The 26,342-nt window shown below is 34.4% G+C and overlaps 15 non-coding genes across 15 annotated transcripts; all 15 read right to left on the reverse strand.

Annotated features, from left to right (window-relative positions):
* Nucleotides 1–3,623: 3,623 nt before the first annotated feature.
* On the reverse strand, nucleotides 3,624–3,708 carry TRNAR-UCU (transfer RNA arginine (anticodon UCU)). The gene is given in 2 exon segments: nucleotides 3,624–3,659; nucleotides 3,672–3,708. It is a non-coding gene; the product is annotated as a tRNA-Arg (tRNA).
* Nucleotides 3,709–4,904: 1,196 nt separating this feature from the next.
* On the reverse strand, nucleotides 4,905–4,989 carry TRNAR-UCU (transfer RNA arginine (anticodon UCU)). Its single transcript is given in 2 exon segments — nucleotides 4,905–4,940; nucleotides 4,953–4,989. It is a non-coding gene; the product is annotated as a tRNA-Arg (tRNA).
* Nucleotides 4,990–6,185: 1,196 nt separating this feature from the next.
* On the reverse strand, nucleotides 6,186–6,270 carry TRNAR-UCU (transfer RNA arginine (anticodon UCU)). Its single transcript is given in 2 exon segments — nucleotides 6,186–6,221; nucleotides 6,234–6,270. It is a non-coding gene; the product is annotated as a tRNA-Arg (tRNA).
* A 1,196-nt stretch (nucleotides 6,271–7,466) lies between these two features.
* TRNAR-UCU (transfer RNA arginine (anticodon UCU)) lies at nucleotides 7,467–7,551 on the reverse strand. The gene is given in 2 exon segments: nucleotides 7,467–7,502; nucleotides 7,515–7,551. It is a non-coding gene; the product is annotated as a tRNA-Arg (tRNA).
* A 1,196-nt stretch (nucleotides 7,552–8,747) lies between these two features.
* On the reverse strand, nucleotides 8,748–8,832 carry TRNAR-UCU (transfer RNA arginine (anticodon UCU)). Its single transcript is given in 2 exon segments — nucleotides 8,748–8,783; nucleotides 8,796–8,832. It is a non-coding gene; the product is annotated as a tRNA-Arg (tRNA).
* A 1,196-nt stretch (nucleotides 8,833–10,028) lies between these two features.
* On the reverse strand, nucleotides 10,029–10,113 carry TRNAR-UCU (transfer RNA arginine (anticodon UCU)). The gene is given in 2 exon segments: nucleotides 10,029–10,064; nucleotides 10,077–10,113. It is a non-coding gene; the product is annotated as a tRNA-Arg (tRNA).
* Nucleotides 10,114–11,309: 1,196 nt separating this feature from the next.
* Nucleotides 11,310–11,394, reverse strand: TRNAR-UCU (transfer RNA arginine (anticodon UCU)). Its single transcript is given in 2 exon segments — nucleotides 11,310–11,345; nucleotides 11,358–11,394. It is a non-coding gene; the product is annotated as a tRNA-Arg (tRNA).
* A 2,429-nt stretch (nucleotides 11,395–13,823) lies between these two features.
* TRNAR-UCU (transfer RNA arginine (anticodon UCU)) lies at nucleotides 13,824–13,908 on the reverse strand. The gene is given in 2 exon segments: nucleotides 13,824–13,859; nucleotides 13,872–13,908. It is a non-coding gene; the product is annotated as a tRNA-Arg (tRNA).
* Nucleotides 13,909–17,569: 3,661 nt separating this feature from the next.
* TRNAR-UCU (transfer RNA arginine (anticodon UCU)) lies at nucleotides 17,570–17,654 on the reverse strand. The gene is given in 2 exon segments: nucleotides 17,570–17,605; nucleotides 17,618–17,654. It is a non-coding gene; the product is annotated as a tRNA-Arg (tRNA).
* A 1,350-nt stretch (nucleotides 17,655–19,004) lies between these two features.
* On the reverse strand, nucleotides 19,005–19,089 carry TRNAR-UCU (transfer RNA arginine (anticodon UCU)). Its single transcript is given in 2 exon segments — nucleotides 19,005–19,040; nucleotides 19,053–19,089. It is a non-coding gene; the product is annotated as a tRNA-Arg (tRNA).
* A 1,196-nt stretch (nucleotides 19,090–20,285) lies between these two features.
* Nucleotides 20,286–20,370, reverse strand: TRNAR-UCU (transfer RNA arginine (anticodon UCU)). Its single transcript is given in 2 exon segments — nucleotides 20,286–20,321; nucleotides 20,334–20,370. It is a non-coding gene; the product is annotated as a tRNA-Arg (tRNA).
* A 1,196-nt stretch (nucleotides 20,371–21,566) lies between these two features.
* Nucleotides 21,567–21,651, reverse strand: TRNAR-UCU (transfer RNA arginine (anticodon UCU)). Its single transcript is given in 2 exon segments — nucleotides 21,567–21,602; nucleotides 21,615–21,651. It is a non-coding gene; the product is annotated as a tRNA-Arg (tRNA).
* Nucleotides 21,652–22,847: 1,196 nt separating this feature from the next.
* On the reverse strand, nucleotides 22,848–22,932 carry TRNAR-UCU (transfer RNA arginine (anticodon UCU)). The gene is given in 2 exon segments: nucleotides 22,848–22,883; nucleotides 22,896–22,932. It is a non-coding gene; the product is annotated as a tRNA-Arg (tRNA).
* Nucleotides 22,933–24,128: 1,196 nt separating this feature from the next.
* On the reverse strand, nucleotides 24,129–24,213 carry TRNAR-UCU (transfer RNA arginine (anticodon UCU)). The gene is given in 2 exon segments: nucleotides 24,129–24,164; nucleotides 24,177–24,213. It is a non-coding gene; the product is annotated as a tRNA-Arg (tRNA).
* Nucleotides 24,214–25,409: 1,196 nt separating this feature from the next.
* Nucleotides 25,410–25,494, reverse strand: TRNAR-UCU (transfer RNA arginine (anticodon UCU)). The gene is given in 2 exon segments: nucleotides 25,410–25,445; nucleotides 25,458–25,494. It is a non-coding gene; the product is annotated as a tRNA-Arg (tRNA).
* Nucleotides 25,495–26,342: the final 848 nt, after the last annotated feature.

Genomic DNA, 26,342 nt, shown 5'->3' on the forward strand with positions numbered 1-26,342 from the left:
ATTACCCAATACTGATGATGAACTACCTAATATTGTTACTAATGATGCATTAACTAATATTTCTCTTGATACCTTTCAGGAAACCTGTGTATTATCAGACTTGGACGCATTACTTGAGCAGCAAGGCGAAGAAATCAATGCTTTCTCCCAACCTTTCTTTGGCACCCACTCCTCAGGATTTAAAAAGAAGTCTATCTTCTGCCCCAATGCCAATAGGGGGCCTTTCATTACGGCATTTGAAAGGTTGGTAGAAAGAGACCTTCAAATTTTATCTAAAGGTTTCTCCTGCTCATCTATGCATGCCAATAACCTGACATACACGGAGATTCATGAACTAGACACCTTGAAGCATAACAAAGACATCATGTTTAGAAATGCTGATAAAGGTGGAGCCCTTGTGGTTTTATCCACCCTACAATACAAACAGGAGGCATTACGGCAGCTAGGGAATCCGGATCAGTATAAACTTCTTAAAAAGGATCCAACACAGGACTTTATTAGTCAACTAGATGAAATTATTGAATTTGGAAAGATACTTTGTACATTAGACAAACATGAGATTGAATTTTTGAGAAGTCCACATCCCGTGATTCCGGTATTCCACCATCTCCCAAAGATCCATAAGTCACTGGTCGACCCTCCTGGTCGTCCTATAGTGGCAGGTATTGGATCTTTGGGAGATGGGTTATCGCGGTATGTGGACTCTTATCTCAAACCATTGGTACTGGCATTACCGTCATTCATTAAGGATTCCACGGACCTCATGGTAGATGTAAAGGATCTGGTCTGGAAAAAAGAATACAGATGGGTCACCCTTGACGTGATCTCTCTGTATTCCATCATTAATCACGATCACGGGTTATTAGCTATCACGCACTTTTTAAATTTATCACATCTGTCCACTTCACTTTGCACTTTTCTATTAGAATCTATTAAATTTTTATTAACTCACAATTATTTCTTATTTGATTCACGTTTTTATTTACAATTATTAGGCACTGCAATGGGCACAAGTTTTGCACCATCATATGCAAACTTATTCATGGGGTTATGGGAAGCACAATATATATATCACAGTAATAATTCTTATCGTTCACAAATTATTTACTATAAAAGATTCATCGACGATCTCATTATTATATGGGACGGCGATGAATCATCACTTGTAGCATTTATAAACACACTTAATATCAATAATGTTAATATCAAATTCACTTATGAACAAAATATAAATTGCATCAATTATCTGGACCTGCTCCTTTACATAGACCATGACATGCTAATCCAAACTGACATATTTCGCAAGCCAAACTCCCGAAACACACTACTGTCAGCCAAAAGTTGTCATCCACAATCTTTAATCAAAAGTATTCCGAGGGCCCAATTTGTAAGGTTGAGACGGATATGTTCTGATGACGAGAATTTCTCTTTGCAGTCACAAGCACTATTTGAGAGATTCCAAGCCAGGGGTTACAAATATACAGATATCCAGACAGCATACGAGTACGCTATGACTTTGGATCGCCCTGGAATCCTCGATAAAAAGAAAAAAGACAAACATCATAAGGGGTACATACAATCTAAGAGCAAGTATAGTGATATGAGTCCATTATTCATCACGACTTATAGTCGCCAATCCAAGCTTATATGCGACATTGTGCATAAACATTGGCACACCCTGTGCCTTGATAAGGATATTGCTGAGTTTACCTTGAAGGGACCAAAATTTTCATTCCGTAGGGCTAAGACACTAGCATCACACCTCTCGCCAAGTCACTTTCAAACTAAAACTGATCTTAAAAGAATTGGTAGTATTCCTAAAGGTTTTTATGCATGTGGAAATTGTTCCATGTGTAAATATGTTCATAGTACAAAATTTGTCCAAACTGACATCAATGGAAAAAAATATTTTATTAAAGAATTTTTGAATTGTAATACATCCTACACCATTTATCTTTTGAGATGTGGTTGCAAAAAATTATATGTGGGACGAACCATTCGGCCAGTCAAGACCCGCATTGCCGAGCATGTCAGACTTATTAAAAAGAATGATGTGTCTCATCCAGTTCCCAGACACTTCTCCAGATGCCCTAAAGGGGGAATAGCCAACTTTTCCTATATGGCAATTGAACATATCCCTTGTAACGCTAGAGGAGGCCATAGAGAGGGGGTATTAAATAAACAGGAAATGTATTGGGTGTACACTCTGAACACACTCCATCCGGCCGGCATCAATCAGGAGTGGGAACTGAAACACTTCCTGATGGGGTAATGGCTAAGTTTTGGGGTGGGTTCACAGTGTTCACCCAATTACATTGTGATCTGGGAGGTGACATATTAAGTTACTGTCTGTCATGCGGTTGCCACTGTATTCATGGATATGAATTATGTGAATAAATTGATAAAATGTTTATATCCCTTTAAAGTGAATCTTGATACTGAAAATGCTTTATAAGTACAAAAAAGATTTTATAAGTACTAGATATATGAAATCCTTTGTTATACATCTGTATACTTCCATTAATTGATATAGCTTTATATAATAATAATGATGCTGGTAACTTAAAACATCAGTAGTTGTGTTTTTAAATTTATCCATTATATGTTCTGTTTTGTTTTTAAGATTTTTCATGTGTATGTTGTAAATACCTTGTTGTGCAGCCATTGCTATGGGGATTGTTGGGGAGATAGTTATCCACTTTAATGATTAATCTACCACAGGTGAGGTTTAAATACGTTCCCTGTTTCTATTGGTGGCATACACTCACCACTCCCTATATCTATTTGGCTGCCATACACTATCAGCACTCTTTGAAAAAGTCCATAGCCTGGACGAAACATGTTAGAGTGGTTGCCTGATGTTTGCTGCTAGCGATCAATAAAGTTTTTTTAGACATCCATGCGTTGGCTGCTGAAGTTGCTGTGAACCACGGACCATCTTACCCCCTTCTTCCTGTGTCATCATTTCCGGCGGAGCACGCTGACGCCAGCTACACCAGAGGAGGAAGCCGCTGCAGAATTCCCTGCACCAACAGGGACGGCTTTTTCGTGAGTACTCCTAACCTCCACGCGGTATTTCAGGGAGATTATTGAGGCGGTTAGTGCCGGGCTGTGATTTACTTGGGGGCGCCCCTTAGGGAGGTGTCCCCCTGTACCTCTATCCGGCTTACTATTACCCAACTCCCTGTTTTCAATACCGGAGGCTTATTGTTTCATTAATCATTGCTGGGTCTCTCTTCAATCAAGTTGCCATAAAGTGTGTGCACTACCTGTTAGCAGCCTCGGTATACTGGGTAATTCCATATTCTCTAGCAATGTTGAGATTCAAATGGAAAATTTCCTGAATGCTAGGAAGTGCGCTGTAACCAGCTAAGACACATCCAAGATGGCAAGATGGTGGTAATGAAAACTATGAATTTTTGTGAAAAGTTGCATTCACACAAGTATACATGCATTTATGACTTACTTTTCACACTTGAATAAACTGCCTACCCCCGCGACTTTTACCTTCATTTTTTTACGTTTCACTAGTAGCATATTGTCAAATATAAACATGTGTTTATTGCAAAATCAACAAATAAAGTTGCAAAAGTATAAAATGTTCACGTAATGCATTACAAATTCGACTCTGGTGGGACTCGAACCCACAACCTTTGAATATCTCAACCACCTAGAAGTCCAATGCGCTATCCATTGCGCCACAGAGCCCATGTGAAGAAAGCTGGTAACACATAACCGAATACACCTAATTTCATGCATACATTATTGATCTATTATTGCATCTCGGTATCAGAAAGTGTTATATGGCTGAGTGTTTCTTCCTCATTGCAACTACATACATTTTCCAAGTGATATGAAGGTTTTCCAACATGTAAAAATGAACCCCAACAAATGATCAAAATGAATATAATACATTAAAATAGATATATAAAAAGACACTTTTTGGCCACTGGTTCCCAATAGAGATGGGTGAAACTGGGTGTGTGAATCCAGAACCTTCAAGAAGCTTAAGTTCCAAAACCAAATACAAAACCTAAACCCTTAAGATTTTTAGAGTCAAAACCCAAATATTTTTTAGCACCAAAATTAGAGCCCTATGCCAAGTTTTTACCTCCAGGGGTTTCTCACCCTATCATTTTTATTTATTTCAAGTTTTTCCGTTATATTTTTTCGTTTCTGAACTGTTTTTATGATCTTACACTTCGTGTTAGCCTTTTTAATTATTTGTTACGCTATTTTAGCATTTTCTTCCCTATTTTTTCCCCATGACTTAGGAAAATCAAACATCTAAAACGAACAAATTGTGCTTTAAAAAAACAGAACCAAAACCAAAATTGCACATATATTTGACAACCAAAAATACAACCAAAACCAAAATACGAATTTATTTTACCAGCCCAACCCACAAAACTAATGAAAGTGCCCACCTTTTGTTCAGAATACACCGTTAATCAAAGGGGACCAATTAATATTTTTTCCAGTATTGAAACATAGCACCAATGCTATACAAATATGCTTTGACCAATAGAAGTGACACATTTTGTAAAATATTCCATTGTATTCCATTCCATTAAATGTACATGAAAAATGAATCAATGTTGAGATTCAAATGGAAAATTTCCTGAATGCTAGGAAGTGCGCTGTAACCAGCTAAGACACATCCAAGATGGCAAGATGGTGGTAATGAAAACTATGAATTTTTGTGAAAAGTTGCATTCACACAAGTATACATGCATTTATGACTTACTTTTCACACTTGTATAAACTGCCTACCCCCGCGACTTTTACCTTAATTTTTTTACGTTTCACTAGTAGCATATTGTCAAATCTAAACATGTGTTTATTGCAAAATCAACATATAAAGTTGCAAAAGTATAAAATGTCCACGTAATGCATTACAAATTCGACTCTGGTGGGACTCGAACCCACAACCTTTGAATATCTCAACCACCTAGAAGTCCAATGCGCTATCCATTGCGCCACAGAGCCCATGTGAAGAAAGCTGGTAACACATAACCGAATACACCTAATTCCATGCATACATTATTGATCTATTATTGCATCTCGGTATCAGAAAGTGTTATATGGCTGAATGTTTCTTCCTCATTGCAACTACATACATTTTCCAAGTGATATGAAGGTTTTCCAACATGTAAAAATGAACCCCAACAAATGATCAAAATGAATATAATACATTAAAATAGATATATAAAAAGACACTTTTTGGCCACTGGTTCCCAATAGAGATGGGTGAAACTGGGTGTGTGAATCCAGAACCTTCAAGAAGCTTAAGTTCCAAAACCAAATACAAAACCTAAACCCTTAAGATTTTTAGAGTCAAAACCCAAATATTTTTTAGCACCAAAATTAGAGCCCTATGCCAAGTTTTTACCTCCAGGGGTTTCTCACCCTATCATTTTTATTTATTTCAAGTTTTTCCGTTATATTTTTCCGTTTCTGAACTGTTTTTATGATCTTACACTTCGTGTTAGCCTTTTTAATTATTTGTTACGCTATTTTAGCATTTTCTTCCCTATTTTTTCCCCATGACTTAGGAAAATCAAACATCTAAAACGAACAAATTGTGCTTTAAAAAAACAGAACCAAAACCAAAATTGCACATATATTTGACAACCAAAAATACAACCAAAACCAAAATACGAATTTATTTTACCAGCCCAACCCACAAAACTAATGAAAGTGCCCACCTTTTGTTCAGAATACACCGTTAATCAAAGGGGACCAATTAATATTTTTTCCAGTATTGAAACATAGCACCAATGCTATACAAATATGCTTTGACCAATAGAAGTGACACATTTTGTAAAATATTCCATTGTATTCCATTCCATTAAATGTACATGAAAAATGAATCAATGTTGAGATTCAAATGGAAAATTTCCTGAATGCTAGGAAGTGCGCTGTAACCAGCTAAGACACATCCAAGATGGCAAGATGGTGGTAATGAAAACTATGAATTTTTGTGAAAAGTTGCATTCACACAAGTATACATGCATTTATGACTTACTTTTCACACTTGAATAAACTGCCTACCCCCGCGACTTTTACCTTAATTTTTTTACGTTTCACTAGTAGCATATTGTCAAATCTAAACATGTGTTTATTGCAAAATCAACAAATAAAGTTGCAAAAGTATAAAATGTCCACGTAATGCATTACAAATTCGACTCTGGTGGGACTCGAACCCACAACCTTTGAATATCTCAACCACCTAGAAGTCCAATGCGCTATCCATTGCGCCACAGAGCCCATGTGAAGAAAGCTGGTAACACATAACCGAATACACCTAATTCCATGCATACATTATTGATCTATTATTGCATCTCGGTATCAGAAAGTGTTATATGGCTGAATGTTTCTTCCTCATTGCAACTACATACATTTTCCAAGTGATATGAAGGTTTTCCAACATGTAAAAATGTACCCCAACAAATGATCAAAATGAATATAATACATTAAAATAGATATATAAAAAGACACTTTTTGGCCACTGGTTCCCAATAGAGATGGGTGAAACTGGGTGTGTGAATCCAGAACCTTCAAGAAGCTTAAGTTCCAAAACCAAATACAAAACCTAAACCCTTAAGATTTTTAGAGTCAAAACCCAAATATTTTTTAGCACCAAAATTAGAGCCCTATGCCAAGTTTTTACCTCCAGGGGTTTCTCACCCTATCATTTTTATTTATTTCAAGTTTTTCCGTTATATTTTTTCGTTTCTGAACTGTTTTTATGATCTTACACTTCGTGTTAGCCTTTTTAATTATTTGTTACGCTATTTTAGCATTTTCTTCCCTATTTTTTCCCCATGACTTAGGAAAATCAAACATCTAAAACGAACAAATTGTGCTTTAAAAAAACAGAACCAAAACCAAAATTGCACATATATTTGACAACCAAAAATACAACCAAAACCAAAATACGAATTTATTTTACCAGCCCAACCCACAAAACTAATGAAAGTGCCCACCTTTTGTTCAGAATACACCGTTAATCAAAGGGGACCAATTAATATTTTTTCCAGTATTGAAACATAGCACCAATGCTATACAAATATGCTTTGACCAATAGAAGTGACACATTTTGTAAAATATTCCATTGTATTCCATTCCATTAAATGTACATGAAAAATGAATCAATGTTGAGATTCAAATGGAAAATTTCCTGAATGCTAGGAAGTGCGCTGTAACCAGCTAAGACACATCCAAGATGGCAAGATGGTGGTAATGAAAACTATGAATTTTTGTGAAAAGTTGCATTCACACAAGTATACATGCATTTATGACTTACTTTTCACACTTGAATAAACTGCCTACCCCCGCGACTTTTACCTTAATTTTTTTACGTTTCACTAGTAGCATATTGTCAAATCTAAACATGTGTTTATTGCAAAATCAACAAATAAAGTTGCAAAAGTATAAAATGTCCACGTAATGCATTACAAATTCGACTCTGGTGGGACTCGAACCCACAACCTTTGAATATCTCAACCACCTAGAAGTCCAATGCGCTATCCATTGCGCCACAGAGCCCATGTGAAGAAAGCTGGTAACACATAACCGAATACACCTAATTCCATGCATACATTATTGATCTATTATTGCATCTCGGTATCAGAAAGTGTTATATGGCTGAGTGTTTCTTCCTCATTGCAACTACATACATTTTCCAAGTGATATGAAGGTTTTCCAACATGTAAAAATGAACCCCAACAAATGATCAAAATGAATATAATACATTAAAATAGATATATAAAAAGACACTTTTTGGCCACTGGTTCCCAATAGAGATGGGTGAAACTGGGTGTGTGAATCCAGAACCTTCAAGAAGCTTAAGTTCCAAAACCAAATACAAAACCTAAACCCTTAAGATTTTTAGAGTCAAAACCCAAATATTTTTTAGCACCAAAATTAGAGCCCTATGCCAAGTTTTTACCTCCAGGGGTTTCTCACCCTATCATTTTTATTTATTTCAAGTTTTTCCGTTATATTTTTTCGTTTCTGAACTGTTTTTATGATCTTACACTCCGTGTTAGCCTTTTTAATTATTTGTTACGCTATTTTAGCATTTTCTTCCCTATTTTTTCCCCATGACTTAGGAAAATCAAACATCTAAAACGAACAAATTGTGCTTTAAAAAAACAGAACCAAAACCAAAATTGCACATATATTTGACAACCAAAAATACAACCAAAACCAAAATACGAATTTATTTTACCAGCCCAACCCACAAAACTAATAAAAGTGCCCACCTTTTTTTCAGAATACACCGTTAATCCAAGGCGACCAATTAATATTTTTTCCAGTATTGAAACATAGCACCAATGCTATACAAATATGCTTTGACCAATAGAATTGACACATTTTGTAAAATATTCCATTGTATTCCATTCCATTAAATGTACATGAAAAATGAATCAATGTTGAGATTCAAATGGAAAATTTCCTGAATGCTAGGAAGTGCGCTGTAACCAGCTAAGACACATCCAAGATGGCAAGATGGTGGTAATGAAAACTATGAATTTTTGTGAAAAGTTGCATTCACACAAGTATACATGCATTTATGACTTACTTTTCACACTTGAATAAACTGCCTACCCCCGCGACTTTTACCTTCATTTTTTTACGTTTCACTAGTAGCATATTGTCAAATATAAACATGTGTTTATTGCAAAATCAACAAATAAAGTTGCAAAAGTATAAAATGTTCACGTAATGCATTACAAATTCGACTCTGGTGGGACTCGAACCCACAACCTTTGAATATCTCAACCACCTAGAAGTCCAATGCGCTATCCATTGCGCCACAGAGCCCATGTGAAGGAAGCTGGTAACACATAACCGAATACACCTAATTTCATGCATACATTATTGATCTATTATTGCATCTCGGTATCAGAAAGTGTTATATGGCTGAGTGTTTCTTCCTCATTGCAACTACATACATTTTCCAAGTGATATGAAGGTTTTCCAACATGTAAAAATGAACCCCAACAAATGATCAAAATGAATATAATACATTAAAATAGATATATAAAAAGACACTTTTTGGCCACTGGTTCCCAATAGAGATGGGTGAAACTGGGTGTGTGAATCCAGAACCTTCAAGAAGCTTAAGTTCCAAAACCAAATACAAAACCTAAACCCTTAAGATTTTTAGAGTCAAAACCCAAATATTTTTTAGCACCAAAATTAGAGCCCTATGCCAAGTTTTTACCTCCAGGGGTTTCTCACCCTATCATTTTTATTTATTTCAAGTTTTTCCGTTATATTTTTTCGTTTCTGAACTGTTTTTATGATCTTACACTTCGTGTTAGCCTTTTTAATTATTTGTTACGCTATTTTAGCATTTTCTTCCCTATTTTTTCCCCATGACTTAGGAAAATCAAACATCTAAAACGAACAAATTGTGCTTTAAAAAAACAGAACCAAAACCAAAATTGCACATATATTTGACAACCAAAAATACAACCAAAACCAAAATACGAATTTATTTTACCAGCCCAACCCACAAAACTAATGAAAGTGCCCACCTTTTGTTCAGAATACACCGTTAATCAAAGGGGACCAATTAATATTTTTTCCAGTATTGAAACATAGCACCAATGCTATACAAATATGCTTTGACCAATAGAAGTGACACATTTTGTAAAATATTCCATTGTATTCCATTCCATTAAATGTACATGAAAAATGAATCAATGTTGAGATTCAAATGGAAAATTTCCTGAATGCTAGGAAGTGCGCTGTAACCAGCTAAGACACATCCAAGATGGCAAGATGGTGGTAATGAAAACTATGAATTTTTGTGAAAAGTTGCATTCACACAAGTATACATGCATTTATGACTTACTTTTCACACTTGTATAAACTGCCTACCCCCGTGACTTTTACCTTAATTTTTTTACGTTTCACTAGTAGCATATTGTCAAATCTAAACATGTGTTTATTGCAAAATCAACATATAAAGTTGCAAAAGTATAAAATGTCCACGTAATGCATTACAAATTCGACTCTGGTGGGACTCGAACCCACAACCTTTGAATATCTCAACCACCTAGAAGTCCAATGCGCTATCCATTGCGCCACAGAGCCCATGTGAAGAAAGCTGGTAACACATAACCGAATACACCTAATTCCATGCATACATTATTGATCTATTATTGCATCTCGGTATCAGAAAGTGTTATATGGCTGAATGTTTCTTCCTCATTGCAACTACATACATTTTCCAAGTGATATGAAGGTTTTCCAACATGTAAAAATGAACCCCAACAAATGATCAAAATGAATATAATACATTAAAATAGATATATAAAAAGACACTTTTTGGCCACTGGTTCCCAATAGAGATGGGTGAAACTGGGTGTGTGAATCCAGAACCTTCAAGAAGCTTAAGTTCCAAAACCAAATACAAAACCTAAACCCTTAAGATTTTTAGAGTCAAAACCCAAATATTTTTTAGCACCAAAATTAGAGCCCTATGCCAAGTTTTTACCTCCAGGGGTTTCTCACCCTATCATTTTTATTTATTTCAAGTTTTTCCGTTATATTTTTTTGTTTCTGAACTGTTTTTATGATCTTACACTTCGTGTTAGCCTTTTTAATTATTTGTTACGCTATTTTAGCATTTTCTTCCCTATTTTTTCCCCATGACTTAGGAAAATCAAACATCTAAAACGAACAAATTGTGCTTTAAAAAAACAGAACCAAAACCAAAATTGCACATATATTTGACAACCAAAAATACAACCAAAACCAAAATACGAATTTATTTTACCAGCCCAACCCACAAAACTAATGAAAGTGCCCACCTTTTGTTCAGAATACACCGTTAATCAAAGGGGACCAATTAATATTTTTTCCAGTATTGAAACATAGCACCAATGCTATACAAATATGCTTTGACCAATAGAAGTGACACATTTTGTAAAATATTCCATTGTATTCCATTCCATTAAATGTACATGAAAAATGAATCAATGTTGAGATTCAAATGGAAAATTTCCTGAATGCTAGGAAGTGCGCTGTAACCAGCTAAGACACATCCAAGATGGCAAGATGGTGGTAATGAAAACTATGAATTTTTGTGAAAAGTTGCATTCACACAAGTATACATGCATTTATGACTTACTTTTCACACTTGAATAAACTGCCTACCCCCGCGACTTTTACCTTCATTTTTTTACGTTTCACTAGTAGCATATTGTCAAATCTAAACATGTGTTTATTGCAAAATCAACAAATAAAGTTGCAAAAGTATAAAATGTCCACGTAATGCATTACAAATTCGACTCTGGTGGGACTCGAACCCACAACCTTTGAATATCTCAACCACCTAGAAGTCCAATGCGCTATCCATTGCGCCACAGAGCCCATGTGAAGAAAGCTGGTAACACATAACCGAATACACCTAATTCCATGCATACATTATTGATCTATTATTGCATCTCGGTATCAGAAAGTGTTATATGGCTGAGTGTTTCTTCCTCATTGCAACTACATACATTTTCCAAGTGATATGAAGGTTTTCCAACATGTAAAAATGAACCCCAACAAATGATCAAAATGAATATAATACATTAAAATAGATATATAAAAAGACACTTTTTGGCCACTGGTTCCCAATAGAGATGGGTGAAACTGGGTGTGTGAATCCAGAACCTTCAAGAAGCTTAAGTTCCAAAACCAAATACAAAACCTAAACCCTTAAGATTTTTAGAGTCAAAACCCAAATATTTTTTAGCACCAAAATTAGAGCCCTATGCCAAGTTTTTACCTCCAGGGGTTTCTCACCCTATCATTTTTATTTATTTCAAGTTTTTCCGTTATATTTTTTCGTTTCTGAACTGTTTTTATGATCTTACACTTCGTGTTAGCCTTTTTAATTATTTGTTACGCTATTTTAGCATTTTCTTCCCTATTTTTTCCCCATGACTTAGGAAAATCAAACATCTAAAACGAACAAATTGTGCTTTAAAAAAACAGAACCAAAACCAAAATTGCACATATATTTGACAACCAAAAATACAACCAAAACCAAAATACGAATTTATTTTACCAGCCCAACCCACAAAACTAATGAAAGTGCCCACCTTTTTTTCAGAATACACCGTTAATCCAAGGCGACCAATTAATATTTTTTCCAGTATTGAAACATAGCACCAATGCTATACAAATATGCTTTGACCAATAGAATTGACACATTTTGTAAAATATTCCATTGTATTCCATTCCATTAAATGTACATGAAAAATGAATCAATGTTGAGATTCAAATGGAAAATTTCCTGAATGCTAGGAAGTGCGCTGTAACCAGCTAAGACACATCCAAGATGGCAAGATGGTGGTAATGAAAACCATGAATTTTTGTGAAAAGTTGCATTCACACAAGTATACATGCATTTATGACTTACTTTTCACACTTGAATAAACTGCCTACCCCCGCGACTTTTACCTTCATTTTTTTACGTTTCACTAGTAGCATATTGTCAAATCTAAACATGTGTTTATTGCAAAATCAAAAAAATAAAGTTGCAAAAGTATAAAATGTTCACGTAATGCATTACAAATTCGACTCTGGTGGGACTCGAACCCACAACCTTTGAATATCTCAACCACCTAGAAGTCCAATGCGCTATCCATTGCTAATTCCATGCATACATTATTGATCTATTATTGCATCTCGGTATCAGAAAGTGTTATATGGCTGAGTGTTTCTTCCTCATTGCAACTACATACATTTTCCAAGTGATATGAAGGTTTTCCAACATGTAAAAATGAACCCCAACAAATGATCAAAATGAATATAATACATTAAAATAGATATATAAAAAGACACTTTTTGGCCACTGGTTCCCAATAGAGATGGGTGAAACTGGGTGTGTGAATCCAGAACCTTCAAGAAGCTTAAGTTCCAAAACCAAATACAAAACCTAAACCCTTAAGATTTTTAGAGTCAAAACCCAAATATTTTTTAGCACCAAAATTAGAGCCCTATGCCAAATTTTTACCTCCAGGGGTTTCTCACCCTATCATTTTTATTTATTTCAAGTTTTTCCGTTATATTTTTTCGTTTCTGAACTGTTTTTATGATCTTACACTTCGTGTTAGCCTTTTTAATTATTTGTTACGCTATTTTAGCATTTTCTTCCCTATTTTTTCCCCATGACTTAGGAAAATCAAACATCTAAAACGAACAAATTGTGCTTTAAAAAAACAGAACCAAAACCAAAATTGCACATATATTTGACAACCAAAAATACAACCAAAACCAAAATACGAATTTATTTTACCAGCCCAACCCACAAAACTAATGAAAGTGCCCACCTTTTTTTCAGAATACACCGTTAATCCAAGGCGACCAATTAATATTTTTTCCAGTATTGAAACATAGCACCAATGCTATACAAATATGCTTTGACCAATAGAATTGACACATTTTGTAAAATATTCCATTGTATTCCATTCCATTAAATGTACATGAAAAATGAATCAATGTTGAGATTCAAATGGAAAATTTCCTGAATGCTAGGAAGTGCGCTGTAACCAGCTAAGATACATCCAAGATGGCAAGATGGTGGTAATGAAAACTATGAATTTTTGTGAAAAGTTGCATTCACACAAGTATACATGCATTTATGACTTACTTTTCACACTTGAATAAACTGCCTACCCCCGCGACTTTTACCTTCATTTTTTTACGTTTCACTAGTAGCATATTGTCAAATCTAAACATGTGTTTATTGCAAAATCAACAAATAAAGTTGCAAAAGTATAAAATGTCCACGTAATGCATTACAAATTCGACTCTGGTGGGACTCGAACCCACAACCTTTGAATATCTCAACCACCTAGAAGTCCAATGCGCTATCCATTGCGCCACAGAGCCCATGTGAAGAAAGCTGGTAACACATAACCGAATACACCTAATTTCATGCATACATTATTGATCTATTATTGCATCTCGGTATCAGAAAGTGTTATATGGCTGAGTGTTTCTTCCTCATTGCAACTACATACATTTTCCAAGTGATATGAAGGTTTTCCAACATGTAAAAATGAACCCCAACAAATGATCAAAATGAATATAATACATTAAAATAGATATATAAAAAGACACTTTTTGGCCACTGGTTCCCAATAGAGATGGGTGAAACTGGGTGTGTGAATCCAGAACCTTCAAGAAGCTTAAGTTCCAAAACCAAATACAAAACCTAAACCCTTAAGATTTTTAGAGTCAAAACCCAAATATTTTTTAGCACCAAAATTAGAGCCCTATGCCAAGTTTTTACCTCCAGGGGTTTCTCACCCTATCATTTTTATTTATTTCAAGTTTTTCCGTTATATTTTTTCGTTTCTGAACTGTTTTTATGATCTTACACTTCGTGTTAGCCTTTTTAATTATTTGTTACGCTATTTTAGCATTTTCTTCCCTATTTTTTCCCCATGACTTAGGAAAATCAAACATCTAAAACGAACAAATTGTGCTTTAAAAAAACAGAACCAAAACCAAAATTGCACATATATTTGACAACCAAAAATACAACCAAAACCAAAATACGAATTTATTTTACCAGCCCAACCCACAAAACTAATGAAAGTGCCCACCTTTTGTTCAGAATACACCGTTAATCAAAGGGGACCAATTAATATTTTTTCCAGTATTGAAACATAGCACCAATGCTATACAAATATGCTTTGACCAATAGAAGTGACACATTTTGTAAAATATTCCATTGTATTCCATTCCATTAAATGTACATGAAAAATGAATCAATGTTGAGATTCAAATGGAAAATTTCCTGAATGCTAGGAAGTGCGCTGTAACCAGCTAAGACACATCCAAGATGGCAAGATGGTGGTAATGAAAACCATGAATTTTTGTGAAAAGTTGCATTCACACAAGTATACATGCATTTATGACTTACTTTTCACACTTGAATAAACTGCCTACCCCCGCGACTTTTACCTTCATTTTTTTACGTTTCACTAGTAGCATATTGTCAAATCTAAACATGTGTTTATTGCAAAATCAAAAAAATAAAGTTGCAAAAGTATAAAATGTTCACGTAATGCATTACAAATTCGACTCTGGTGGGACTCGAACCCACAACCTTTGAATATCTCAACCACCTAGAAGTCCAATGCGCTATCCATTGCTAATTCCATGCATACATTATTGATCTATTATTGCATCTCGGTATCAGAAAGTGTTATATGGCTGAGTGTTTCTTCCTCATTGCAACTACATACATTTTCCAAGTGATATGAAGGTTTTCCAACATGTAAAAATGAACCCCAACAAATGATCAAAATGAATATAATACATTAAAATAGATATATAAAAAGACACTTTTTGGCCACTGGTTCCCAATAGAGATGGGTGAAACTGGGTGTGTGAATCCAGAACCTTCAAGAAGCTTAAGTTCCAAAACCAAATACAAAACCTAAACCCTTAAGATTTTTAGAGTCAAAACCCAAATATTTTTTAGCACCAAAATTAGAGCCCTATGCCAAGTTTTTACCTCCAGGGGTTTCTCACCCTATCATTTTTATTTATTTCAAGTTTTTCCGTTATATTTTTTCATTTCTGAACTGTTTTTATGATCTTACACTTCGTGTTAGCCTTTTTAATTATTTGTTACGCTATTTTAGCATTTTCTTCCCTATTTTTTCCCCATGACTTAGGAAAATCAAACATCTAAAACGAACAAATTGTGCTTTAAAAAAACAGAACCAAAACCAAAATTGCACATATATTTGACAACCAAAAATACAACCAAAACCAAAATACGAATTTATTTTACCAGCCCAACCCACAAAACTAATGAAAGTGCCCACCTTTTTTTCAGAATACACCGTTAATCCAAGGCGACCAATTAATATTTTTTCCAGTATTGAAACATAGCACCAATGCTATACAAATATGCTTTGACCAATAGAATTGACACATTTTGTAAAATATTCCATTGTATTCCATTCCATTAAATGTACATGAAAAATGAATCAATGTTGAGATTCAAATGGAAAATTTCCTGAATGCTAGGAAGTGCGCTGTAACCAGCTAAGACACATCCAAGATGGCAAGATGGTGGTAATGAAAACTATGAATTTTTGTGAAAAGTTGCATTCACACAAGTATACATGCATTTATGACTTACTTTTCACACTTGAATAAACTGCCTACCCCCGCGACTTTTACCTTCATTTTTTTACGTTTCACTAGTAGCATATTGTCAAATCTAAACATGTGTTTATTGCAAAATCAACAAATAAAGTTGCAAAAGTATAAAATGTTCACGTAATGCATTACAAATTCGACTCTGGTGGGACTCGAACCCACAACCTTTGAATATCTCAACCACCTAGAAGTCCAATGCGCTATCCATTGCTAATTCCATGCATACATTATTGATCTATTATTGCATCTCGGTATCAGAAAGTGTTATATGGCTGAGTGTTTCTTCCTCATTGCAACTACATACATTTTCCAAGTGATATGAAGGTTTTCCAACATGTAAAAATGAACCCCAACAAATGATCAAAATGAATATAATACATTAAAATAGATATATAAAAAGACACTTTTTGGCCACTGGTTCCCAATAGAGATGGGTGAAACTGGGTGTGTGAATCCAGAACCTTCAAGAAGCTTAAGTTCCAAAACCAAATACAAAACCTAAACCCTTAAGATTTTTAGAGTCAAAACCCAAATATTTTTTAGCACCAAAATTAGAGCCCTATGCCAAGTTTTTACCTCCAGGGGTTTCTCACCCTATCATTTTTATTTATTTCAAGTTTTTCCGTTATATTTTTTCGTTTCTGAACTGTTTTTATGATCTTACACTTCGTGTTAGCCTTTTTAATTATTTGTTACGCTATTTTAGCATTTTCTTCCCTATTTTTTCCCCATGACTTACGAAAATCAAACATCTAAAACGAACAAATTGTGCTTTAAAAAAACAGAACCAAAACCAAAATTGCACATATATTTGACAACCAAAAATACAACCAAAACCAAAATACGAATTTATTTTACCAGCCTAACCCACAAAACTAATGAAAGTGCCCACCTTTTGTTCAGAATACACCGTTAATCAAAGGGGACCAATTAATATTTTTTCCAGTATTGAAACATAGCACCAATGCTATACAAATATGCTTTGACCAATAGAAGTGACACATTTTGTAAAATATTCCATTGTATTCCATTCCATTAAATGTACATGAAAAATGAATCAATGTTGAGATTCAAATGGAAAATTTCCTGAATGCTAGGAAGTGCGCTGTAACCAGCTAAGACACATCCAAGATGGCAAGATGGTGGTAATGAAAACTATGAATTTTTGTGAAAAGTTGCATTCACACAAGTATACATGCATTTATGACTTACTTTTCACACTTGAATAAACTGCCTACCCCCGCGACTTTTACCTTAATTTTTTTACGTTTCACTAGTAGCATATTGTCAAATCTAAACATGTGTTTATTGCAAAATCAACAAATAAAGTTGCAAAAGTATAAAATGTCCACGTAATGCATTACAAATTCGACTCTGGTGGGACTCGAACCCACAACCTTTGAATATCTCAACCACCTAGAAGTCCAATGCGCTATCCATTGCGCCACAGAGCCCATGTGAAGAAAGCTGGTAACACATAACCGAATACACCTAATTCCATGCATACATTATTGATCTATTATTGCATCTCGGTATCAGAAAGTGTTATATGGCTGAATATCTCAACCACCTAGAAGTCCAATGCGCTATCCATTGCGCCACAGAGCCCATGTGAAGAAAGCTGGTAACACATAACCGAATACACCTAATTCCATGCATACATTATTGATCTATTATTGCATCTCGGTATCAGAAAGTGTTATATGGCTGAATGTTTCTTCCTCATTGCAACTACATACATTTTCCAAGTGATATGAAGGTTTTCCAACATGTAAAAATGAACCCCAACAAATGATCAAAATGAATATAATACATTAAAATAGATATATAAAAAGACACTTTTTGGCCACTGGTTCCCAATAGAGATGGGTGAAACTGGGTGTGTGAATCCAGAACCTTCAAGAAGCTTAAGTTCCAAAACCAAATACAAAACCTAAACCCTTAAGATTTTTAGAGTCAAAACCCAAATATTTTTTAGCACCAAAATTAGAGCCCTATGCCAAGTTTTTACCTCCAGGGGTTTCTCACCCTATCATTTTTATTTATTTCAAGTTTTTCCGTTATATTTTTTCGTTTCTGAACTGTTTTTATGATCTTACACTTCGTGTTAGCCTTTTTAATTATTTGTTACGCTATTTTAGCATTTTCTTCCCTATTTTTTCCCCATGACTTAGGAAAATCAAACATCTAAAACGAACAAATTGTGCTTTAAAAAAACAGAACCAAAACCAAAATTGCACATATATTTGACAACCAAAAATACAACCAAAACCAAAATACGAATTTATTTTACCAGCCCAACCCACAAAACTAATGAAAGTGCCCACCTTTTGTTCAGAATACACCGTTAATCAAAGGGGACCAATTAATATTTTTTCCAGTATTGAAACATAGCACCAATGCTATATAAATATGCTTTGACCAATAGAAGTGACACATTTTGTAAAATATTCCATTGTATTCCATTCCATTAAATGTACATGAAAAATGAATCAATGTTGAGATTCAAATGGAAAATTTCCTGAATGCTAGGAAGTGCGCTGTAACCAGCTAAGACACATCCAAGATGGCAAGATGGTGGTAATGAAAACTATGAATTTTTGTGAAAAGTTGCATTCACACAAGTATACATGCATTTATGACTTACTTTTCACACTTGAATAAACTGCCTACCCCCGCGACTTTTACCTTAATTTTTTTACGTTTCACTAGTAGCATATTGTCAAATCTAAACATGTGTTTATTGCAAAATCAACAAATAAAGTTGCAAAAGTATAAAATGTCCACGTAATGCATTACAAATTCGACTCTGGTGGGACTCGAACCCACAACCTTTGAATATCTCAACCACCTAGAAGTCCAATGCGCTATCCATTGCGCCACAGAGCCCATGTGAAGAAAGCTGGTAACACATAACCGAATACACCTAATTCCATGCATACATTATTGATCTATTATTGCATCTCGGTATCAGAAAGTGTTATATGGCTGAGTGTTTCTTCCTCATTGCAACTACATACATTTTCCAAGTGATATGAAGGTTTTCCAACATGTAAAAATGAACCCCAACAAATGATCAAAATGAATATAATACATTAAAATAGATATATAAAAAGACACTTTTTGGCCACTGGTTCCCAATAGAGATGGGTGAAACTGGGTGTGTGAATCCAGAACCTTCAAGAAGCTTAAGTTCCAAAACCAAATACAAAACCTAAACCCTTAAGATTTTTAGAGTCAAAACCCAAATATTTTTTAGCACCAAAATTAGAGCCCTATGCCAAGTTTTTACCTCCAGGGGTTTCTCACCCTATCATTTTTATTTATTTCAAGTTTTTCCGTTATATTTTTTCGTTTCTGAACTGTTTTTATGATCTTACACTTCGTGTTAGCCTTTTTAATTATTTGTTACGCTATTTTAGCATTTTCTTCCCTATTTTTTCCCCATGACTTAGGAAAATCAAACATCTAAAACGAACAAATTGTGCTTTAAAAAAACAGAACCAAAACCAAAATTGCACATATATTTGACAACCAAAAATACAACCAAAACCAAAATACGAATTTATTTTACCAGCCCAACCCACAAAACTAATGAAAGTGCCCACCTTTTGTTCAGAATACACCGTTAATCAAAGGGGACCAATTAATATTTTTTCCAGTATTGAAACATAGCACCAATGCTATACAAATATGCTTTGACCAATAGAAGTGACACATTTTGTAAAATATTCCATTGTATTCCATTCCATTAAATGTACATGAAAAATGAATCAATGTTGAGATTCAAATGGAAAATTTCCTGAATGCTAGGAAGTGCGCTGTAACCAGCTAAGACACATCCAAGATGGCAAGATGGTGGTAATGAAAACTATGAATTTTTGTGAAAAGTTGCATTCACACAAGTATACATGCATTTATGACTTACTTTTCACACTTGTATAAACTGCCTACCCCCGCGACTTTTACCTTAATTTTTTTACGTTTCACTAGTAGCATATTGTCAAATCTAAACATGTGTTTATTGCAAAATCAACATATAAAGTTGCAAAAGTATAAAATGTCCACGTAATGCATTACAAATTCGACTCTGGTGGGACTCGAACCCACAACCTTTGAATATCTCAACCACCTAGAAGTCCAATGCGCTATCCATTGCGCCACAGAGCCCATGTGAAGAAAGCTGGTAACACATAACCGAATACACCTAATTCCATGCATACATTATTGATCTATTATTGCATCTCGGTATCAGAAAGTGTTATATGGCTGAATGTTTCTTCCTCATTGCAACTACATACATTTTCCAAGTGATATGAAGGTTTTCCAACATGTAAAAATGAACCCCAACAAATGATCAAAATGAATATAATACATTAAAATAGATATATAAAAAGACACTTTTTGGCCACTGGTTCCCAATAGAGATGGGTGAAACTGGGTGTGTGAATCCAGAACCTTCAAGAAGCTTAAGTTCCAAAACCAAATACAAAACCTAAACCCTTAAGATTTTTAGAGTCAAAACCCAAATATTTTTTAGCACCAAAATTAGAGCCCTATGCCAAGTTTTTACCTCCAGGGGTTTCTCACCCTATCATTTTTATTTATTTCAAGTTTTTCCGTTATATTGTTTTGTTTCTGAACTGTTTTTATGATCTTACACTTCGTGTTAGCCTTTTTAATTATTTGTTACGCTATTTTAGCATTTTCTTCCCTATTTTTTCCCCATGACTTAGGAAAATCAAACATCTAAAACGAACAAATTGTGCTTTAAAAAAACAGAACCAAAACCAAAATTGCACATATATTTGACAACCAAAAATACAACCAAAACCAAAATACGAATTTATTTTACCAGCCCAACCCACAAAACTAATGAAAGTGCCCACCTTTTGTTCAGAATACACCGTTAATCAAAGGGGACCAATTAATATTTTTTCCAGTATTGAAACATAGCACCAATGCTATACAAATATGCTTTGACCAATAGAAGTGACACATTTTGTAAAATATTCCATTGTATTCCATTCCATTAAATGTACATGAAAAATGAATCAATGTTGAGATTCAAATGGAAAATTTCCTGAATGCTAGGAAGTGCGCTGTAACCAGCTAAGACACATCCAAGATGGCAAGATGGTGGTAATGAAAACTATGAATTTTTGTGAAAAGTTGCATTCACACAAGTATACATGCATTTATGACTTACTTTTCACACTTGAATAAACTGCCTACCCCCGCGACTTTTACCTTAATTTTTTTACGTTTCACTAGTAGCATATTGTCAAATCTAAACATGTGTTTATTGCAAAATCAACAAATAAAGTTGCAAAAGTATAAAATGTCCACGTAATGCATTACAAATTCGACTCTGGTGGGACTCGAACCCACAACCTTTGAATATCTCAACCACCTAGAAGTCCAATGCGCTATCCATTGCGCCACAGAGCCCATGTGAAGAAAGCTGGTAACACATAACCGAATACACCTAATTCCATGCATACATTATTGATCTATTATTGCATCTCGGTATCAGAAAGTGTTATATGGCTGAGTGTTTCTTCCTCATTGCAACTACATACATTTTCCAAGTGATATGAAGGTTTTCCAACATGTAAAAATGAACCCCAACAAATGATCAAAATGAATATAATACATTAAAATAGATATATAAAAAGACACTTTTTGGCCACTGGTTCCCAATAGAGATGGGTGAAACTGGGTGTGTGAATCCAGAACCTTCAAGAAGCTTAAGTTCCAAAACCAAATACAAAACCTAAACCCTTAAGATTTTTAGAGTCAAAACCCAAATATTTTTTAGCACCAAAATTAGAGCCCTATGCCAAGTTTTTACCTCCAGGGGTTTCTCACCCTATCATTTTTATTTATTTCAAGTTTTTCCGTTATATTTTTTCGTTTCTGAACTGTTTTTATGATCTTACACTCCGTGTTAGCCTTTTTAATTATTTGTTACGCTATTTTAGCATTTTCTTCCCTATTTTTTCCCCATGACTTAGGAAAATCAAACATCTAAAACGAACAAATTGTGCTTTAAAAAAACAGAACCAAAACCAAAATTGCACATATATTTGACAACCAAAAATACAACCAAAACCAAAATACGAATTTATTTTACCAGCCCAACCCACAAAACTAATAAAAGTGCCCACCTTTTTTTCAGAATACACCGTTAATCCAAGGCGACCAATTAATATTTTTTCCAGTATTGAAACATAGCACCAATGCTATACAAATATGCTTTGACCAATAGAATTGACACATTTTGTAAAATATTCCATTGTATTCCATTCCATTAAATGTACATGAAAAATGAATCAATGTTGAGATTCAAATGGAAAATTTCCTGAATGCTAGGAAGTGCGCTGTAACCAGCTAAGACACATCCAAGATGGCAAGATGGTGGTAATGAAAACTATGAATTTTTGTGAAAAGTTGCATTCACACAAGTATACATGCATTTATGACTTACTTTTCACACTTGAATAAACTGCCTACCCCCGCGACTTTTACCTTCATTTTTTTACGTTTCACTAGTAGCATATTGTCAAATATAAACATGTGTTTATTGCAAAATCAACAAATAAAGTTGCAAAAGTATAAAATGTTCACGTAATGCATTACAAATTCGACTCTGGTGGGACTCGAACCCACAACCTTTGAATATCTCAACCACCTAGAAGTCCAATGCGCTATCCATTGCGCCACAGAGCCCATGTGAAGGAAGCTGGTAACACATAACCGAATACACCTAATTTCATGCATACATTATTGATCTATTATTGCATCTCGGTATCAGAAAGTGTTATATGGCTGAGTGTTTCTTCCTCATTGCAACTACATACATTTTCCAAGTGATATGAAGGTTTTCCAACATGTAAAAATGAACCCCAACAAATGATCAAAATGAATATAATACATTAAAATAGATATATAAAAAGACACTTTTTGGCCACTGGTTCCCAATAGAGATGGGTGAAACTGGGTGTGTGAATCCAGAACCTTCAAGAAGCTTAAGTTCCAAAACCAAATACAAAACCTAAACCCTTAAGATTTTTAGAGTCAAAACCCAAATATTTTTTAGCACCAAAATTAGAGCCCTATGCCAAGTTTTTACCTCCAGGGGTTTCTCACCCTATCATTTTTATTTATTTCAAGTTTTTCCGTTATATTTTTTCGTTTCTGAACTGTTTTTATGATCTTACACTTCGTGTTAGCCTTTTTAATTATTTGTTACGCTATTTTAGCATTTTCTTCCCTATTTTTTCCCCATGACTTAGGAAAATCAAACATCTAAAACGAACAAATTGTGCTTTAAAAAAACAGAACCAAAACCAAAATTGCACATATATTTGACAACCAAAAATACAACCAAAACCAAAATACGAATTTATTTTACCAGCCCAACCCACAAAACTAATGAAAGTGCCCACCTTTTGTTCAGAATACACCGTTAATCAAAGGGGACCAATTAATATTTTTTCCAGTATTGAAACATAGCACCAATGCTATACAAATATGCTTTGACCAATAGAAGTGACACATTTTGTAAAATATTCCATTGTATTCCATTCCATTAAATGTACATGAAAAATGAATCAATGTTGAGATTCAAATGGAAAATTTCCTGAATGCTAGGAAGTGCGCTGTAACCAGCTAAGACACATCCAAGATGGCAAGATGGTGGTAATGAAAACTATGAATTTTTGTGAAAAGTTGCATTCACACAAGTATACATGCATTTATGACTTACTTTTCACACTTGTATAAACTGCCTACCCCCGTGACTTTTACCTTAATTTTTTTACGTTTCACTAGTAGCATATTGTCAAATCTAAACATGTGTTTATTGCAAAATCAACATATAAAGTTGCAAAAGTATAAAATGTCCACGTAATGCATTACAAATTCGACTCTGGTGGGACTCGAACCCACAACCTTTGAATATCTCAACCACCTAGAAGTCCAATGCGCTATCCATTGCGCCACAGAGCCCATGTGAAGAAAGCTGGTAACACATAACCGAATACACCTAATTCCATGCATACATTATTGATCTATTATTGCATCTCGGTATCAGAAAGTGTTATATGGCTGAATGTTTCTTCCTCATTGCAACTACATACATTTTCCAAGTGATATGAAGGTTTTCCAACATGTAAAAATGAACCCCAACAAATGATCAAAATGAATATAATACATTAAAATAGATATATAAAAAGACACTTTTTGGCCACTGGTTCCCAATAGAGATGGGTGAAACTGGGTGTGTGAATCCAGAACCTTCAAGAAGCTTAAGTTCCAAAACCAAATACAAAACCTAAACCCTTAAGATTTTTAGAGTCAAAACCCAAATATTTTTTAGCACCAAAATTAGAGCCCTATGCCAAGTTTTTACCTCCAGGGGTTTCTCACCCTATCATTTTTATTTATTTCAAGTTTTTCCGTTATATTTTTTTGTTTCTGAACTGTTTTTATGATCTTACACTTCGTGTTAGCCTTTTTAATTATTTGTTACGCTATTTTAGCATTTTCTTCCCTATTTTTTCCCCATGACTTAGGAAAATCAAACATCTAAAACGAACAAATTGTGCTTTAAAAAAACAGAACCAAAACCAAAATTGCACATATATTTGACAACCAAAAATACAACCAAAACCAAAATACGAATTTATTTTACCAGCCCAACCCACAAAACTAATGAAAGTGCCCACCTTTTGTTCAGAATACACCGTTAATCAAAGGGGACCAATTAATATTTTTTCCAGTATTGAAACATAGCACCAATGCTATACAAATATGCTTTGACCAATAGAAGTGACACATTTTGTAAAATATTCCATTGTATTCCATTCCATTAAATGTACATGAAAAATGAATCAATGTTGAGATTCAAATGGAAAATTTCCTGAATGCTAGGAAGTGCGCTGTAACCAGCTAAGACACATCCAAGATGGCAAGATGGTGGTAATGAAAACTATGAATTTTTGTGAAAAGTTGCATTCACACAAGTATACATGCATTTATGACTTACTTTTCACACTTGAATAAACTGCCTACCCCCGCGACTTTTACCTTCATTTTTTTACGTTTCACTAGTAGCATATTGTCAAATCTAAACATGTGTTTATTGCAAAATCAACAAATAAAGTTGCAAAAGTATAAAATGTCCACGTAATGCATTACAAATTCGACTCTGGTGGGACTCGAACCCACAACCTTTGAATATCTCAACCACCTAGAAGTCCAATGCGCTATCCATTGCGCCACAGAGCCCATGTGAAGAAAGCTGGTAACACATAACCGAATACACCTAATTCCATGCATACATTATTGATCTATTATTGCATCTCGGTATCAGAAAGTGTTATATGGCTGAGTGTTTCTTCCTCATTGCAACTACATACATTTTCCAAGTGATATGAAGGTTTTCCAACATGTAAAAATGAACCCCAACAAATGATCAAAATGAATATAATACATTAAAATAGATATATAAAAAGACACTTTTTGGCCACTGGTTCCCAATAGAGATGGGTGAAACTGGGTGTGTGAATCCAGAACCTTCAAGAAGCTTAAGTTCCAAAACCAAATACAAAACCTAAACCCTTAAGATTTTTAGAGTCAAAACCCAAATATTTTTTAGCACCAAAATTAGAGCCCTATGCCAAGTTTTTACCTCCAGGGGTTTCTCACCCTATCATTTTTATTTATTTCAAGTTTTTCCGTTATATTTTTTCGTTTCTGAACTGTTTTTATGATCTTACACTTCGTGTTAGCCTTTTTAATTATTTGTTACGCTATTTTAGCATTTTCTTCCCTATTTTTTCCCCATGACTTAGGAAAATCAAACATCTAAAACGAACAAATTGTGCTTTAAAAAAACAGAACCAAAACCAAAATTGCACATATATTTGACAACCAAAAATACAACCAAAACCAAAATACGAATTTATTTTACCAGCCCAACCCACAAAACTAATGAAAGTGCCCACCTTTTGTTCAGAATACACCGTTAATCAAAGGGGACCAATTAATATTTTTTCCAGTATTGAAACATAGCACCAATGCTATACAAATATGCTTTGACCAATAGAAGTGACACATTTTGTAAAATATTCCAT

This window comes from Ascaphus truei, chromosome 19 (genome assembly GCF_040206685.1).
Source record: "Ascaphus truei isolate aAscTru1 chromosome 19, aAscTru1.hap1, whole genome shotgun sequence".
Lineage (NCBI taxonomy): Eukaryota > Metazoa > Chordata > Amphibia > Anura > Ascaphidae > Ascaphus > Ascaphus truei.